Below are 16,073 nucleotides of genomic sequence, written 5' to 3' on the forward strand. Positions count from 1 at the left end.
TGTCAGGATGAGCCTGCAGTAAGGGTACCACATGAGGGAGGAGGATGTCTTCCCTGTAACCCACAGCTGCAACGACTACAAGCTCAGTCCAATGATGCTGTGACACACCGCCCCAGACCATGACGGACCCTCCACCTCCAAATCGATCCCGTTCCAGAGTACAGGCCTCGGTGTAACGCTCATTCCTTCGATGATAAACGCGAATCCGACCATCACCCCTGGTGAGACAAAACCGCAACTCGTCAGTGAAGAGCACTTTTTGCCAGTCCTGTCTGGTCCAGCGATGGTGGGTTTGTGCTCATAGGCGACTTTGTTGCCGGTGATGTCTGGTGAGGACCTGCCTTACAAAGGCCTACAAGCCCTCAGTCCAACCTCTCTCAGCTTATTGCGGACAGTCTGAGCACTGATGGAGGGATTGTGTGTTCCTGGTGTAACTTTGGCAGTTGTTGTTGCAATCCTGTACCTGTCCCGCAGGTGTGATGTTCGGATGTACCGATCCTGTGCAGGTGTTGTTACACGTGGTCTGCCACTGTGAGGACGATCAGCTGTCCATCCTGTCTCCCTGTAGTGCTGTCTTAGGTGTCTCGCAGTACGGACAATGCAATTTATTGCCCTGGCCACATCTGCAGTCCTCATGCCTCCTTGCAGCATGCCTAAGGCACGTTCACGCAGATGAGCAGGGACCCTAGGCATCTTTCTTTTGGTGTTTTTCAGAGTCAGTAGAAAGGCCTCTAGTGTCCTAAGTGTTCATAACTGTGACCTTAATTGCCTACCGTCTGTAAGCTGTTAGTGTCTTAACAACCGTTCCACAGGTGCATGTTCAATAATTGTTTATGGTTCATTGAACAAGCAAACCCTTTACAATGAAGATCTGTGAAGTTCATTGAAAGACAGGGTCCTGAAAAAGGGACGTTTCTTTTTTGGCAGAGTTTATTTGATGATCTGTGTGGTAAACGATTAGATGCTTGATACTCTAGGTATAATAATGCCACACTCAGTTGTACTGATGCAGGATCTTAATTTGATCACTCTATTGTTGCTGAGAATTTTCCGTTGAAGATTTTTCCTTTTTGAGAATTTTCCTTTTTAAATTTGATCACTCATTTGTTGCTGAGATTGCAAACTTTTAGTGTAATCGAGGATTAAAAAGGTCGCTAAACTTAGTAATTTCCATGTGTCAGACTTGATTTGCCCTAATGGAAATGCAACCCCTACAAAAAATATCCATTAATTATAATCCACATAATAATGCACATTTCCTACTGTAGCAAACTGGCTCAAAATAAGATCCTACATCTGTAGGGTATGTGATAGAGGGTGTACAACAGGACACACTGTAGGAGTGTGTGTGTGTGTGTGTGTGTGTGTGTGTGTGTGTGTGTGTGTGTGTGTGTGTGTGTGTGTGTGTGTGTGTGTGTGTGTGTGTGTGTGTGTGTGTGTCACGTCTCCCTGCCCCCCTGACAGTAACCTCGAAACCTTAACTGCCCTCCTGATCCCCCCCATGATGCTCCCCCTTTGGCCCCAGACCACCGCAGTGGAAACATTCTGTTGACATTCTTATCCAGCGCCATCACATCCACATCCCCCGTTATGGCAGCGTTATTTACAGCTGTGTGGCTTCAGTAGTCTTCCTTCAGCACCCAATTAAAAGTTGTGTGGAAGCGACCATCTGTAACTCATCCTCCATTCCTCTCGCTCTCTCTCTATCGCACTCCTGTTTACTACACACTGGAGGTTTTTGTTAGTGACAAGTCGTTCGATGTCATTTTCACACTGAAAGTCGTACAGTCGAGTCTGTCTTTGTGAGTCACTTTTTTGGGGAGTTGATCTGCTTGGAAATACAGCGATTCTTGATATGGTTATGGTTATGTTACTTATGCATTTGAAGAACCAACATGAATTAATGTGTAGAAATGTTGTAATTTGCGTATATGCAAAGTATTAAGTGATCATTGTGGATATACAAGTGGCAAATAGAATGGATATTGGCATGAGTTGTAATACAGGTTTTCAAAGTGCTACTTTCACTCTTTTATGTGTTCAGTACTACACTGAGTACTTCCTTACTGAGAGCGCTGGCAGTGGTCCTCAACGTCCAAGCTCAAACCTTGCTAGCCACCCCCCAACCCACCCTCCCACTGCCCCCCGCATGGCTCACTGCGGCGACCTCACTCCTCCCTTACTCAACTCGATATCATCTATTCCCTCTCTGTACTCTTTTCTTTTCTCTATGTTTGCCTTTGTTGTCTTGGCTCTCCTCTCCCCTCTCCTCTCTGTTGGAGGGCTGTGAGTCGCAGTGGGTCCCATGGGTCGCCGGAGGTGACAGGTAACGAATGAGGACACTCATTGTTACACCCGCCAGAGTAGGGCCATACATTTTTAATCTGCCTCGACACTCCGCTGGCTGGCTCCCACCTAGCTAGCTCGCTTGCTGCAACTTCAGTCCCCACTATCCCTTCATTCACCTAGCTCCACCCAGCTACCCCACCACCGGCCGTGCTCGAACCCAGCCGAGAGGCACTTTACCTGGGACCATAGACCTTCGTGCCCTGCCAGTCCTGCCTGGCCCTGAAGCCTTTGTCTGGTTGTGTATGGAGGACATTTACATTTACATTTAAGTCATTTAGCAGACGCTCTTATCCAGAGCGACTTACAAATTGGTGCATTCACCTTATAATATCCAGTGGAACAACCACTTTACAATAGACTGCAGACCAAACACCCATGCAAAGTGAATACGCCTGAGGGCTCCCCTGCCTGCCTGCCTGCCTGCCTGCCTGGGTGGGACCCTGCAGCCTGTGACCTTCAGCTGGGTACAAAACCTGCAGCCACACAGGGAGAGATATGAACATACAGGTACACAGACAGACAGAGGTGTAGCAGAAAAAGAGAGAGGGAGGGTGAGAGAGCCCTGAGTTTGACCACTCAGAATGGCCTTCGATATGGTATACAGGACAGTGGTACTTCCACCTCATTGTCCCTGCAGTTGTTGCACTGATCCATTTTCTGGACTTGGCATTGGTCTCTAGTTTGGAGTTCCGGCCTCAAATGAACACAGACATATACGCTGCCATGGTTGTGAGTGCTAGCGGTAGCTTCTCTTTGTCTGCAGTGCCCTTCTATCTGTCTCTCTCTCTCTCCTACCCTCCCTTCCCTCCCCATGGGATGACATCAGACAGTACTCCCACAAGGTTTTTGCCACTCCTGCTTGACCTTACACATGCACACTCACACACACAAACACTCGAGGGTGCACACATGCTCGTACACACACCGATACAGTAGCAATAAACACAGGTATAGAGGGACATGCGAACACCGTGCGACATGTAGCTACACACAGAGAGAAATAGCTGCATTTTCTGACAAAATGTCAAAATATAAAACAATAAAACAAGCAAACAAGATCTCTCTGATGAGAATAGGCTACCAGTCCTGTTGGGGGAAGACGCAGAGAGCTGTGAGTTGATGAGGGACAGTGTCTGACAGATCAACCTGCACGTGTCCTATGCCATTGTTATTGTCCCTTTTTATGGTGATTTTTTACAATTATTGTTGTTACTGATTGTCCCGTTCTTTTTATTATGTTAATATTGTAAATGAATCACTTCATCTCCGAAGTACGCTTTGGCAATATGTACATTGTTACGTCATGCCAATAAAGCAAATTGAATTGAATTGAGAAAGAGGTACACTCATATTTACACTGAGCGACTGATGAAGCTATTATATAGAAACACTGGCCCAGCTGTGCAGCATCACAAACCAAGCAGCGCCATTGATAATGTATTAAGAACACTGAGTAGTTGGTGCATAAAGACATTTATTGACTGCAACATGTGTCTGTTTAGGTGGAAATTGTTTAGATGATATGTTCAGCTCACATTGCTTCAGCAGCCATGACTTTGGCTAGTGTGTGTGTGTGTATGTGTGACTGTGCATGCGTACATGCGCTGTGTGCATACCTGCGTTCAAGTGTGTGTGTGTGTGTGTGTGTGTGTGTGTGTGTGTGTGTGTGTGTGTGTGTGTGTGTGTGTGTGTGTGTGTGTGTGTGTGTGTGCACATTCGTGTGTGTGTGTGTGTGCACATTTGTGCATGTGTGTGTGTGTGTGTGTGCACATTCGTGCATGTGTGTGTGCCGGGATCTGTGTGTGCATGCATGTGTGTGTGCCTGCATGCACATTGATCGTACGTGTGTGTGAGATCCTAATAGGGTATTGGCATGCATGTGGGACTGCAATCCGTATTGAATTCCCCTGGCTTTTCATATCCCCCTTCTTGAAGATGCTGAATTAGCCACAGCTTTCAACACGGATCCGCATGCAATGAGCCCTTTGTGTTTCCACTCTGGGCTGAGGACGCTTTTTAAAATCGAATTGAATGTTTCTTCTTCTTCTGTTCTTCTGTTCCTTTTTCTCTTCCTGCAACGACAGCGGATTTCGACATTATCCTGTCTCTCGGTACTCCTGGTTGTGGAATTGTGGATTGTCCTCTCTCACTCCCACCCCTTCCAATGTTCCCATTCCAATCCCTGTTCCATATAATGTAACCCCCCCCAATGTCCCCAATCCCTCCAACCCCCCATTGTTGGCCCAGTTTGTTCTAATGCGCCATTCTGGCTCGGCGTTTCCCCCAAACGCTTGTAGTTGCAGTCTCTCCAGTTTGTGTGGAGAGAGGCTGGTTTCTCAGAAGCTGTTTGATCTGGACACTCCATGGACGGATGATGTTGTTGTTTTGGGCTGTATAGGGAGGGGGCGGTGAGATAGAGACAGGGGTGTGTGGGGAGAGGAGCTGAGCTGGCTTTGGCTCTTTCTGAGGCATAGTATGCTGACTCTGAAGTCTCTCTCTCTCTCTCTCTCTCTTTCAGAGCTCATCTCCCTCCTCTCAGCTTCTTCCACGTCTGGCTGCCATCGTTAAGGCTCCTGTCGTTGTTATCCTTTTTGTCGTTGTTGTTGTTGTTATTATTCATTGATTCCCTCTCAGAGAAATCTTCCCCGACCTCGACTCAGCTTCCTATAATGGCTGGGGTCTCGAGTGGGGAGGTGTCTACACGGTCGTATTGTCTGCTGAATATGTGCCAATTCTGCCTTGGATAGTGGCGCTTCTATCATTCTGAGCTCTGCCTCGGTTCTTTTGTCTCCCCCTCGCCTCACCCTCCATCCTCCTGGTAATAGTTTTGGATGAAAGAGAGTGTGTTTCTTGCACAGCCAAGCCCCAATCGTCTCTCTCTCTCTCTGTCTCTCTCTCTCTCTGTCTCTCTCTCTCTCTCTTGCTCTCTCTGTCTCTCGCTCTCTCGCTCTCTCGCTCTCTCGCTCTCTCGCTCTCTGTCTCTGTGTCTCTGTCTCTCTGTCTCTCTGTCTCTCTGTCTCTCTGTCTCTCTGTCTTTCTGTTGTGGATGTGGCTTAAAGGCGGTTAGCACGAGCTTAAGAAGACAAACGCAGCAGGATGCCAAAGAAAAGAGAGAGTGAACGACACAGAGAGGGGAAAAAAAATGTAAGAAAGAAAGATAAGAGTAGGCAGGGCGATGAATGATATATGATGGGGCTGTTTCATATGAAAGAACTTGAGTGAAATTGGAGCTTAGATGAGGGTTTGTTTGGTGGCTGCAGCAACTAGAAAGTGGAACCGGCTCTGGCTGGGCGGCCCCTTTTGATTCGCCCCTTTTGCAACTGTTGAAATGCAACCAGCCCCACATGTTCCCAAATTCCCAATCTGGCCCTCATACCATCACGGCCACCTAATCATCCCCAGCTTACAATTGGCTCATTCATCCCCCTCCTCTCCCCGTTGCTGTAAATGAGAATGTGTTCTCAGTCAACTTACCTGGTAAAATAACGGTAAAATAAATAAAAAATGTTGAAGACAAGGCCAGGCAATCAATGGTATGGTAGATGGAATTTATGAGTGCACTTTACCACCAATTTTGTATTTTTTTTTTTAAATCTATCAGGATGGCCCTGGGCATAATGTCACTAAATCGCTCTCTAAACCCACTTTGACAGGCGGGATTTATGTAAGAAGTAGAAAGATGCAAACATGACATTTTCCCTCGTTTGTTTGACTTGGCAAAAAAAATGAGGTAAAACAATAATCCTGTTGTTCTGAGAAACAGCAGGCGCAGCATTGTGAGCGGTAGTCCACCAGAGACATGATGATGATGAGGACTAAATATGATACAAAATGTTCCCTGTGTCATTCAGCATGCAACGTATAGAATGGTAATTATAGGATCTCTATGGTGTTGCAGATACACATATTCTGACTAGGTCTGCACATCAAGTATTGTCAAATCATTACAATATCTTTACAAGCATTTAATCTGGCCTTATGCCCCACTTGGCCTAACTACTTACTACTACAAGTATTTAACATCTAAGGAACCCCATCAAACATCCTAAAACCATCCTATAATCTGTCTGGAACTCACCCAACCACCCTGACACACATCAATTTAGAGAGATGAGATGGAAGCCATAGATAAACGATGAAGAAAGCAGTCCGTCTTGTCTGTACTTGTTCCAGTCTTTCCTAAACCTAATCAGACAGTGTTCTGGAACCTAATAGGACTGGCACTCAGGTTATTAACAGCACTCTGTCTGTCTGTGGGGAAGGAAGGTGAGGTGATGTTTACAAGGTTGACTAAGCTGCTTTATTACTGTATATTACATTATATGACACTAGCGGCACCCCGCTAATTTGATTTAATGCAATTCCCACCTCCTGAAAATCTAAAATGTGTTTATCTGTTCAGCTTTTTGGTCTCTGAATATACCAGTATTCTCAACTCCGGGGCATTTAAAAATCTCCCATAAAAATAAAAAAAATCACATAAAATCCACATTATCCATAGTATACTGTGGGTGTGTATATATATATATATATATATATATATATATATATACACACAGTACCAGTCAAAAGTTTGGACACATCTGCTCATTACAGGGTTTTTCTATGTTTTCTACATTGTAAAATAATAGTGAAGACATCAAAACTATAAATAACACATTTGGATTCATGTAGTAACCAAAAAGTGTTAAACAAATCTAAATATATTTTATATTTGAGATTCTTCAAAGTAGCCACCCTTTGCCTTGATGACAGCTTTGCAGACTCTTGGCATTCTCTCAACCAGATTCATGAGGTAGTCACCTGGAATGCATTTCAATTAACAGGTGTTCCTTGTTAAAAGTTATCTTGTGGAATTTCTTTCCTTCTTAATGCGTTTGAGCCATCAGTTGTGTTGTGACATGGTACGGTGGTATACAGAAGATAGCCTATTTGGTAGAAGACCAAGTCCATATTATGGCAAGAGCAAATCAAGTAAGCAAAGTGAAATGACAGTCCATCATTACTTTAAGACTTGAAGGTCAGTCAATCCGGAAAATGTAAAAAACTTTATGCAGTCGCAACAACCATCAAGCGCTATGATGAAACTGGCTCTCATGAGGAAAAGGAAAACAGGAAAAGAAGACACAGACTTACCTCTGCTGCGTAAGGACTATTTGACCAAGGAGAGTGATGGAGTGCTGCATCAGATGACCTGGCGACCACAATCACCTGACCTCAACCACATTGAGATGGTTTGGAGTGAACCATCAGAGTGAAAGAAAAGCAGCCAACAAGTGCTCAGCATATGTGGGAGCTCCTTCAAGACTGTTGGAAAAGCATTCCTCATGAAGCTGGTTGAGTGTGCAAAGCTATTGTCAAGGCAAACGGTGGCTACTTTGAAGAATCTCAAATATAAAATATATTTTGATTTGTTTAACACTTTTGGTTACTAAATTATTCCATATGTGTTATTTTATAGTTTTGTTGTCTTCACTATTATTCTACAATGTAAAAAATAGTAATAATAAAGAAAAACCCTTGAATGAGGAGATGTGTACAAACTTTTGACTGGTACTGTATATATAACAAGTCCAGACACTACTCCTTTCACGTAAGCAAAGAATATGATTCAAGGTTTTGAAATTATTTAAAGTAGGGCAGTTGTTTGGCAAATGTAAGATTTAATCCCATCTTGCCCAGTTGAATTAGAGCAATGTGGGTTAAGTACCTTGCCAAAGTGTACAGCTTCATCCAAAAGGTACTACCCTACTCTGCAGATCACCTGTTAGCCACTAAACCGGTCTGTTTTCTTTCCAACGTCACACGCGCACACACACACACACACACACACACTTCCAGTGTAATAGGGAAATTGAACTTAACATATTTCATTTAGTGGATGAATCATATATACTCTCTGTACAGCCATCAATGTAGATTACCACTAAAGAGCATAGGCTATATAGGCAAACTTGAGCAAAAAGATGGATAAATAGCTGTGAGTTGATAATGTGCTATTGTTGGACGAGGTACAGTGAGCACTGCAGATAAGGGCTTATTGAGGGAGTAGCATGCGGCTAAAGGAGGGAAAATGGAAGCTAAAGCACTAAAGATCTTCTCGTCTCAGGAGAGTGAACCTGAGGAAGGGGATGGGCGATGGTGTGCGTGTGTGTGTGTGTCTGGAAGAGGGGTGTTAGGTTGGTGTGTGTCGTGGATCAGAGTGTGTGTGATCAGAGAGGAGCAGCTCTGCAGCAGAGGTCTTAAGGCTTACCTTCAGCCTCACAGCCAAGGATGGGTCGATGCCTTTATGGACTCAGGGACTTTTGGAGTATGGCGACAGGCCTGAGAGACATTAGTGGGGACACACACACCACAAACACAAACATATACACATACAGAAAATCCTCTGGTACTTAGGTACTGATTTAATCTCCAGACCTTTGGCCCTATGGCCCTAGAACGTCTCTTAAATACTGATTTGAACAAGGTCATTGTTGACCTTGTATAGATTTTTATATTTTATTGATCAATGTTTTGCACCATTACCTTTTATCATTCGGTTGAAATATGGCCATCCCAGCGAACCGGGAACATTCCCAGGACATTAGCTAACATTTCAATATAGTTATGATTTTATCTAACATTAGGATGTTTTCCCTCATCCCAGAAACATTCATACAATGTTTTTGAAAACAAAATATGTTTTTGGTGTGTTTTTTTAATTAAATATCCTTGGAATGTGCTCCTAACATTCACTAAAATGTTGTGCAACCACCACAGAACATTCCCCTACAGTTCTTATTAGGTTTCCAGGTAATGTTATAACAACATTTGTCCATAGAAAGATGTTCTATTTGCACTGATTGGTGGACTAATTTAATGAGCTGAATTTAAAAACAATGCCGATTTTACAAGTTAAAAAATGAACAGAAAAACTATATAAATCCATACTTTTTTTCTGGTTCGAACTGGTTCAGAACTTAATTATACTGGTCTCAACAGTGGAACAGAAAAAAAGGGGGGAAAAATGATTGAAGAATAGAAAAATAGCTACAACCAATGAGATTTTTTTTCAAACGTTCTCCCTTTAGTGTTCATTCTAATGTTCTTACTCAACGTCATAATCTACTTTTTACATTTGAGTCATTTTAGCAGACGCTCTTATCCAGAGAGACTTACAGTAGTGAATGCATACATTTAATTTCATTCCATACATTTCATAAAAAAAAAATCTGTGCTGGCCCCCCGTGGGAATCGAACCCACGACCCTGGCGTTGCAAACACCATGCGTTGCAAACACCATGCTCTACCAACTGATCCTGTCCAGAATATCCACATATTCACCCTATTCCTTACAGTTATCAAGGCACAAGGCGAGACCCAGATGCAGACACAGGAGGCAGATGTTTGGAGTCTTACAATGTTTAATAATCCAAAGGGGTAGTCAAGAGAATGGTCGTGGACAGGCAAAAGGTCAAAATCAGATCAGAGTCAAGGCAGGCAGAATGGTAAGGCAGGCGGGTACAGAGTCCAGAAACAGGAAAGGGGGTCAAAACCGGAAGGACTACAGGAAAAACACGCTGGTTGACGTGACTAAACAGACAAGACAAACTGGCACAGAGAGACATGAAACACAGGGATAAATACACTGGGGAAAATAAGCAACACCTGGAGGTGGTGGAGACAATCACAGGAACAGGTTAAACAGATCAGGGCGTCCCCCAGGGACGCCAGGTGTCCTACCTGGGCGCATAACTGGTTGACCGGGATGTCAGGTCATCGGCGATGAGGGCCAGGTCCAATATGTCTTTGGCAGGGACCCAGCACCTCTCCTAAGGGCCATAACCCTCCCAGTCAACCAGGTACTGGAAACCCCTGCCCCGTGGTCGAACCTTCAGGAGCCGTCTCATCGTATACGCTGGCTGGCCACCGATAACCCGGGGAGGGTTGGGCCTGGAGACAGAAGACAAAGGACAGTGAGACACGGGCTTAATCCTAGACACATGGAAGGTAGGGTGAATACGGAGGGTACGGGGTAACACAAGATGGACAGCAGTGGAACTCAGGACTCTGGAGATGGGAAAAGGACCAATGAACCAGGGAGACAGCTTGCGGGACTCTACCTGAAGGTGCAGATCCCAAGTGGAAGCTATACACTCTGCCCAATGCGGTAGCGGGGAGCTGGGGTCCGGCGACGGTCCGCTTGTCGACGATAACTGGAGTTGGTCTTGAGAATAGCCGCCCTGGCTCTTCTCCAGGTATGTTGACAACGGTGGACAAACATCTGGGCCGAGAGTATGCTGACCTACGCTTGTTCCGGCAAGAGTGGAGGCTGATACCCCATGGAGCACTCAAAAGGGGAGAGTCCGATGGCAGAACTGGGAAGGGTGTTCCGGGCATACTCCACCCAGACCAGTTGACAGCTCCAGGTAGTGGGGTTGGTTGAGACTAGGCACCTTAAGGTGGTCTCTAGGTCTTGGTTGGCTCGTTCCGACTGACTTTTAGTTTGGGGATGGAATCCGGATGACAGGCTGGCCGATGACCCAATAAGGGTGCAGAATGCCTTCCAGAACTGAGACGAGAACCCTGATCGGAGACCATGTCTACCGGGAGTCCATGGATCCGGAAGACATGCTGCACCATAAGCTGGGCTGTCTCCTTGGCAGAAGGTAGTTTGGGGAGAGGGATGAAATGGGCGGCCTTTGAGAACCGGTCGACTACCTTCAGAATGACAGTGTTGCCATCAGACGGAGGGAGCCGAGTGACAAAGTCCAGAGATATGAGACCAGGGACAATGAAGGACCAGTAGTGACTGAAGGAGGCCAGAAACAGCTTGCTGTGGAGTCTTGTTCTGAGCACACACTGTGCATGCGACGACGAAGGCAGAGACGTCAGAAACCATTGTGGGCCACCAGAAACATTGTCGGAGGAAGGCTAGTGTACAACGGGACCCTGGATGACAGGTCAACCTGGAGGAATGAGCCCATTCCAGGACCCAGGACCGGACTGGATTAGGGGCAAACAACTGGTTAGCCGGGCCCCCTTCAAGCTCAGGCTGGGAGCGTTGTGCATCGCGGACCAGGCTCTCAACTGCCCAATCCACAGTGACAGCAAGGCATGAGGTAGGGAGAATGGTTTCAGAGGTCGAGGGTGTGGCAGAGGAACTGTATAGGCAGAAGAGGGTGTCAGGCTTCACATTGTTTGACCCTGGGCGGTAGGAGATGAAGTTAAATCTGGTGAACAGGAGGGCCCACCGGGCCTGCCTGGAGTTGAGGTGCTTGGCTGTACAGAGTTATTCCAGGTTTTTATGGTTGGTCCAGACCAGGAATGGTGGTTCTGCTCCTTCCAGCCAGTGCCTCCACTCTTCCAATGCCATCTTCACCGCCAGGAGTTCTCTGTTGCAAACATCGTAGTTCCTTTCAGCAGGATTGAGACGATGGGACAGGAAGGCACAGGGATGAAGCTTCTGGTCCTGGGCAGATTGCTGGGACAGGATGGCCCTCACTCCAACATCCGAAGCATCCACTTCCACCACAAATTGACGTGGGGGTCTGGATGGATGAGGATGGGTGCTGTTGTGAACCGATGCTTCAGGTCCACAAAGGCTTTGTCGACAGCTGGAGACCATTTGAACAGTGCCTTGGGAGAGGTGAGTGCTGTGAGGGACCCGCCAGGGTGCTGTAGTCCTGAATGAAACGGCGGTAGAAGTTTGCAACCCCAAGAAACCGTTGCAACTGCACCCTGGATATTGGTTGAGGCCAATCCACCACTGCTTTCACCTTTCCAGGATCCATCTGAACATTGCCCTCAGCAATGACATATCCCAGAAAGGTGATTTTAGAGCGGTGGAACTCACACTTATCAGCTTTCACGAACAGTGGTTCTCCAGGAGGCGCTGAAGGACCTGTCTGACATGAAGAACATGTTCTTGTGCAGATCGGAAAAAAACAGGATGTCATCAAGGTACACGAACACAAACCGGTTTAGCATGTCCCGAAGCACATCATTGACCAAAGTCTGGAAAACAGTTGGTGAGTCCAAATGGCATGACCTGGTACTCATAATGTCCACTGGCTGTGTTGAAGGCTGTCTTCCACTCATCCCCCTCGCATATCCGAACCAGGTGGTAGGCATTTCTAAGGTCCAACTTGGAAAATATGGTGACCCCATGGAGAGGTTCAAACGCAGAGGAGAGGAGAGGTAGGGGGTAACGATTATTGACAGTAATGTCATTAAGTTCCCCTGTAGTCAATGCACGGACGCAGGGTCTTGTCCTTCTTCTCCACAAAGAAAAACCCTGCGCCAGCAGGAGATGCAGACGGACGGCTCCAGTGGCCAGAAACTCCTCTATGTACTCCTCCATTGCTTTGGTCTCTGGTCCAGACAGAGAATACAATCGACCCCGAGGTGTTGTAGTGCCTGTGAGAAGATCAATGGCACAATCATAAGGACGGTGCGGGGAAAGGGAAGTAGCACGTGCCTTACTGAACACTTCCAGGGGGTCATGGTATTCTGTGGGGATAGCAGAGACATCCACTGTCTTGCTAACATCCCGAGGAAGGCGACTTGGGGAAGGCTGTGCTGCTTGAAGGCAGTGAGAATGGCAAAATGGGCTCCAACCCAGGATGGAGCTTGTGTTCCAACCAATCATCGGATTGTGCTTTTGAAGCTAGGAAAATCCCAAAACAACCGGAACATGGGGAGATGCAATGAGGAGGAACTGTATTGTCTCACTGTGGTTACCAAAAACCCGTAATTGAACGGGCACAGCAGCCGTCCAGTGCCCTAGCATCCATGGGCACAGAGAGAGGCTGAGTGGGAATACCAAGCTCCGAAGCTATCGTGGCATCCATAAAACTTTCATCTGCTCCAGAGTCAATGAGCACTCGGAGAGACTTAGATTGGTCTCCCCACAGCACAAGAGAAAAAAGGGGTGTGCGGGTTATGGGAATTAGGGAACTCCCAGTCTGACTAAAATATTCATACCCTGTGACTTATTCCACATTTTGTTGTGTTAGAGCCTGACATTTATTTCTTACCCATCTACATACAATACCCCAAAATGACAAAGTGTAAACATGTTTTTCAAAACTTTTGCAAATGTATTGAAAATGAAATTCTGAACTATCTCATTTACATAAGTATTCAATCCCCTTTGCTATGACACTCCAAATTGAGCTCAGGTGCATCCAATTCCTTTGATCATCCTTGAGATGTCACTACAACTTGATTAGAGTCCACCTGTGGCCAATTCATTTGTTTAGGCATGATTTCCAAAGAAACACATCTGTCTAATGTCCCACAGTTGACCGTGCATGTCAGAGATCCCTGCACTGGTTACTCTGAGGTGGTTTTGTTTGAACTACTTTGTGCCTGGGGAATTCAGAGTGCGGAGTCCAAACTGGGTGAATGAGTTGTTGGTGCGTGAGAAGTTTTGAAGTCTGACAGCTGAAAAGGAGGTGAGTAGTGTGGATGAAATGCAGAAAAGGTTGGAGAAGCAACAGCTGGCTGGAATGCGAACAATATGGATGTCAGTTCTGATGGTAGGAAGCAGGAGGATGAGGGTCAAGGACCGGAATGGTCGGTAGTGGAAAGGCTTAGGAAGAAGAGAGATCATGATACAGAAATCAGTGGAGCATCTAGTAAAGAAAGCGTAAAGAGGGCCAAGGTAGGAAGCAAGAGAAATAATGTGTTTGAGTGGAAATTGGTGAAGGTGTTTGATGAGACCGTAGGGCCTCATTTACACCCTATCCAACTAACTAATGTCGTAGAGAAAGAGGTAGGTTAAGTCAAATTTGCTTGGTTCATTGGAAATGGTAGATTGTTAATATTTTGTGGTAGCCAGACTCAGCAAGAGAAGATTCTGAAAATGAAAAGCTTATGGGAAGAAGATTAAAAGCCATGTCCCTGGTGCTTATGCAAGGTTGAGGTGAGTCATCACTGGGGTCCCAATATCCATAGATGTCCATAGATGATATTAAAGAAGATGTGAAGGGAGGAAGAGTGATTGAGACCAAAATGTTGATCAGTAGGAAAGGGGGTCAAAGAAGTGAAAGCTTATCAGTGCTGCTGAGGTTTGAGAAGGCTTTGCCTGGAAAAGTACAGATAGGATTCTTTAGTTTCAATGTCAGAGAAATTGTCCCATCCCCATTGCGGTGTTTTAAATGGCAATGACTGGGACATGTAACTGTTCAGTGTAAAGGAAGGAAAAGATGTGCCAAGTGTGGAAGGGAACATGATTACGGTGAATGTGGAAGCAATGTGGTTAAGTGTTGTAATTGTGGGGGGGAACACAGTGCAGCATTTGATCGATGCCAGGTGCAGAGAGAGGCTAGAGATGCTCAGAGATATAGAATTAGTCATGATGTATCGTATGCAGAGGCTGTAAGACAGGTTGGTGGAACTGCGGTGTGGAATGATGGAGCTTCCATGGCTGCTCCTGTACTAAGTGGACCTAATGTTGGAGCTGGTGTTTCTGCTGGTCCTGGCATGGTTTTGAGGTCTGTTCAGAAATTGTGCGCTTGTGAATGTGCGGTGTCAAAGGACAACTTGATCATGAAAAAAGTTAACCTTAACAATAAAAGCTATGAAGTTATCAATAGGACTCGGGTTGTGGAAAGCAGAAAAGCCTGGTTGAAGGTTATTGTAGAGATGGCAAAAGAGATATTTGGAGTAACAGTATCTGGGGAAGGGTATAAAACAATTTCTAGAGTGTTGCAAGTATCCAAGAGCACAGTGGTCTCCATCATTGGGAAATGGAAAAAAATATGGAACTACCCAGACATTGCCTAGAACTGGCCGTCCCACCAAACTGAGCAACCAGGCAAGAAGGACCTTGGTCAGGGAGGACCTGCCAGTCTCTACAGCACTTCACCAGTCTGGGCTTTATGGGAGAGTGGCCAGACGGAAGCCACTCCTGAGAAAAAGGCACATGACAGCACGCCTGGAGTTTGCAAAAAGACACGTGAAAGACTCTGAGATCATCAGGCAAAAGATGATGTGGTCTTATGAGACAAACATTTCTATTTTGGCTTGAATGCCAAGCGCTATGTCTGGAGAAACCAGGCACAGCTCATCACCCATCTATCACCATCCCAACCGTGAAGCATGGAGGTGGCAGCATCATGCTATGGGGATGCTTTTCAGTGGCAGGGACTGGGAGACTGGTAAGCAGTGGTGGAAAAATTACCCAATTGTCAAACTTGAGAAAAAGTAAAGATACCTTAATAGAAAATGAAAGTGAAAGTAACCCAGTAAAATACTACTTGAGCAAAAGTCTAAAACTGTTTGGTTTTAAATCAAATCAAAGTTTATTTGTCACGTGCGCTGAGTACAACAGGTGTGTCACGTCCTGACCATAGTAAGTTGTTATTTTCTATGGTAGAGAAGGTCAGGGCGTGACAGGGGGTGTTTGTCTGTTTTTGTACTTCTATGTTTAGTTTCTAGTTTTGTATTTCTAGGTTAGTTTTTGTTTGGCATGACCTCCAATTAGAGGCAGCCGGTTGTCACTGTCTCTAATTGGAGGCCATATTTAAGTTGATGTTTGTCCCACTGGTGTTTTGTGGGTGATTATTTTGTGAGTAGTGTATGCCTGCTCTGCGTCACGGCTTTCTTGTTTTTGTATTTCAAGTTTATGGTTTATTGCATTAGTTTCACGACTGAATAAAAGATGTGGAACTACGATCACGCTGCGTATTGGTCCTTCTGAAAGCCCTGACAAGGTGTAGACCTTACAGCGAAAT

General features: G+C 45.6%; 1 protein-coding gene across 2 annotated transcripts in view; it reads left to right on the plus strand.

Annotated features, from left to right (window-relative positions):
* The window catches only part of LOC106577539 (neurexin-2), a 936,116-nt gene that overhangs the window by 62,510 nt on the left and 857,533 nt on the right, over positions 1-16,073 (plus strand). The gene's annotated exons all lie outside the window — the stretch shown is intronic.

Source organism: Salmo salar, chromosome ssa18 (assembly GCF_905237065.1).
Source record: "Salmo salar chromosome ssa18, Ssal_v3.1, whole genome shotgun sequence".
Lineage (NCBI taxonomy): Eukaryota > Metazoa > Chordata > Actinopteri > Salmoniformes > Salmonidae > Salmo > Salmo salar.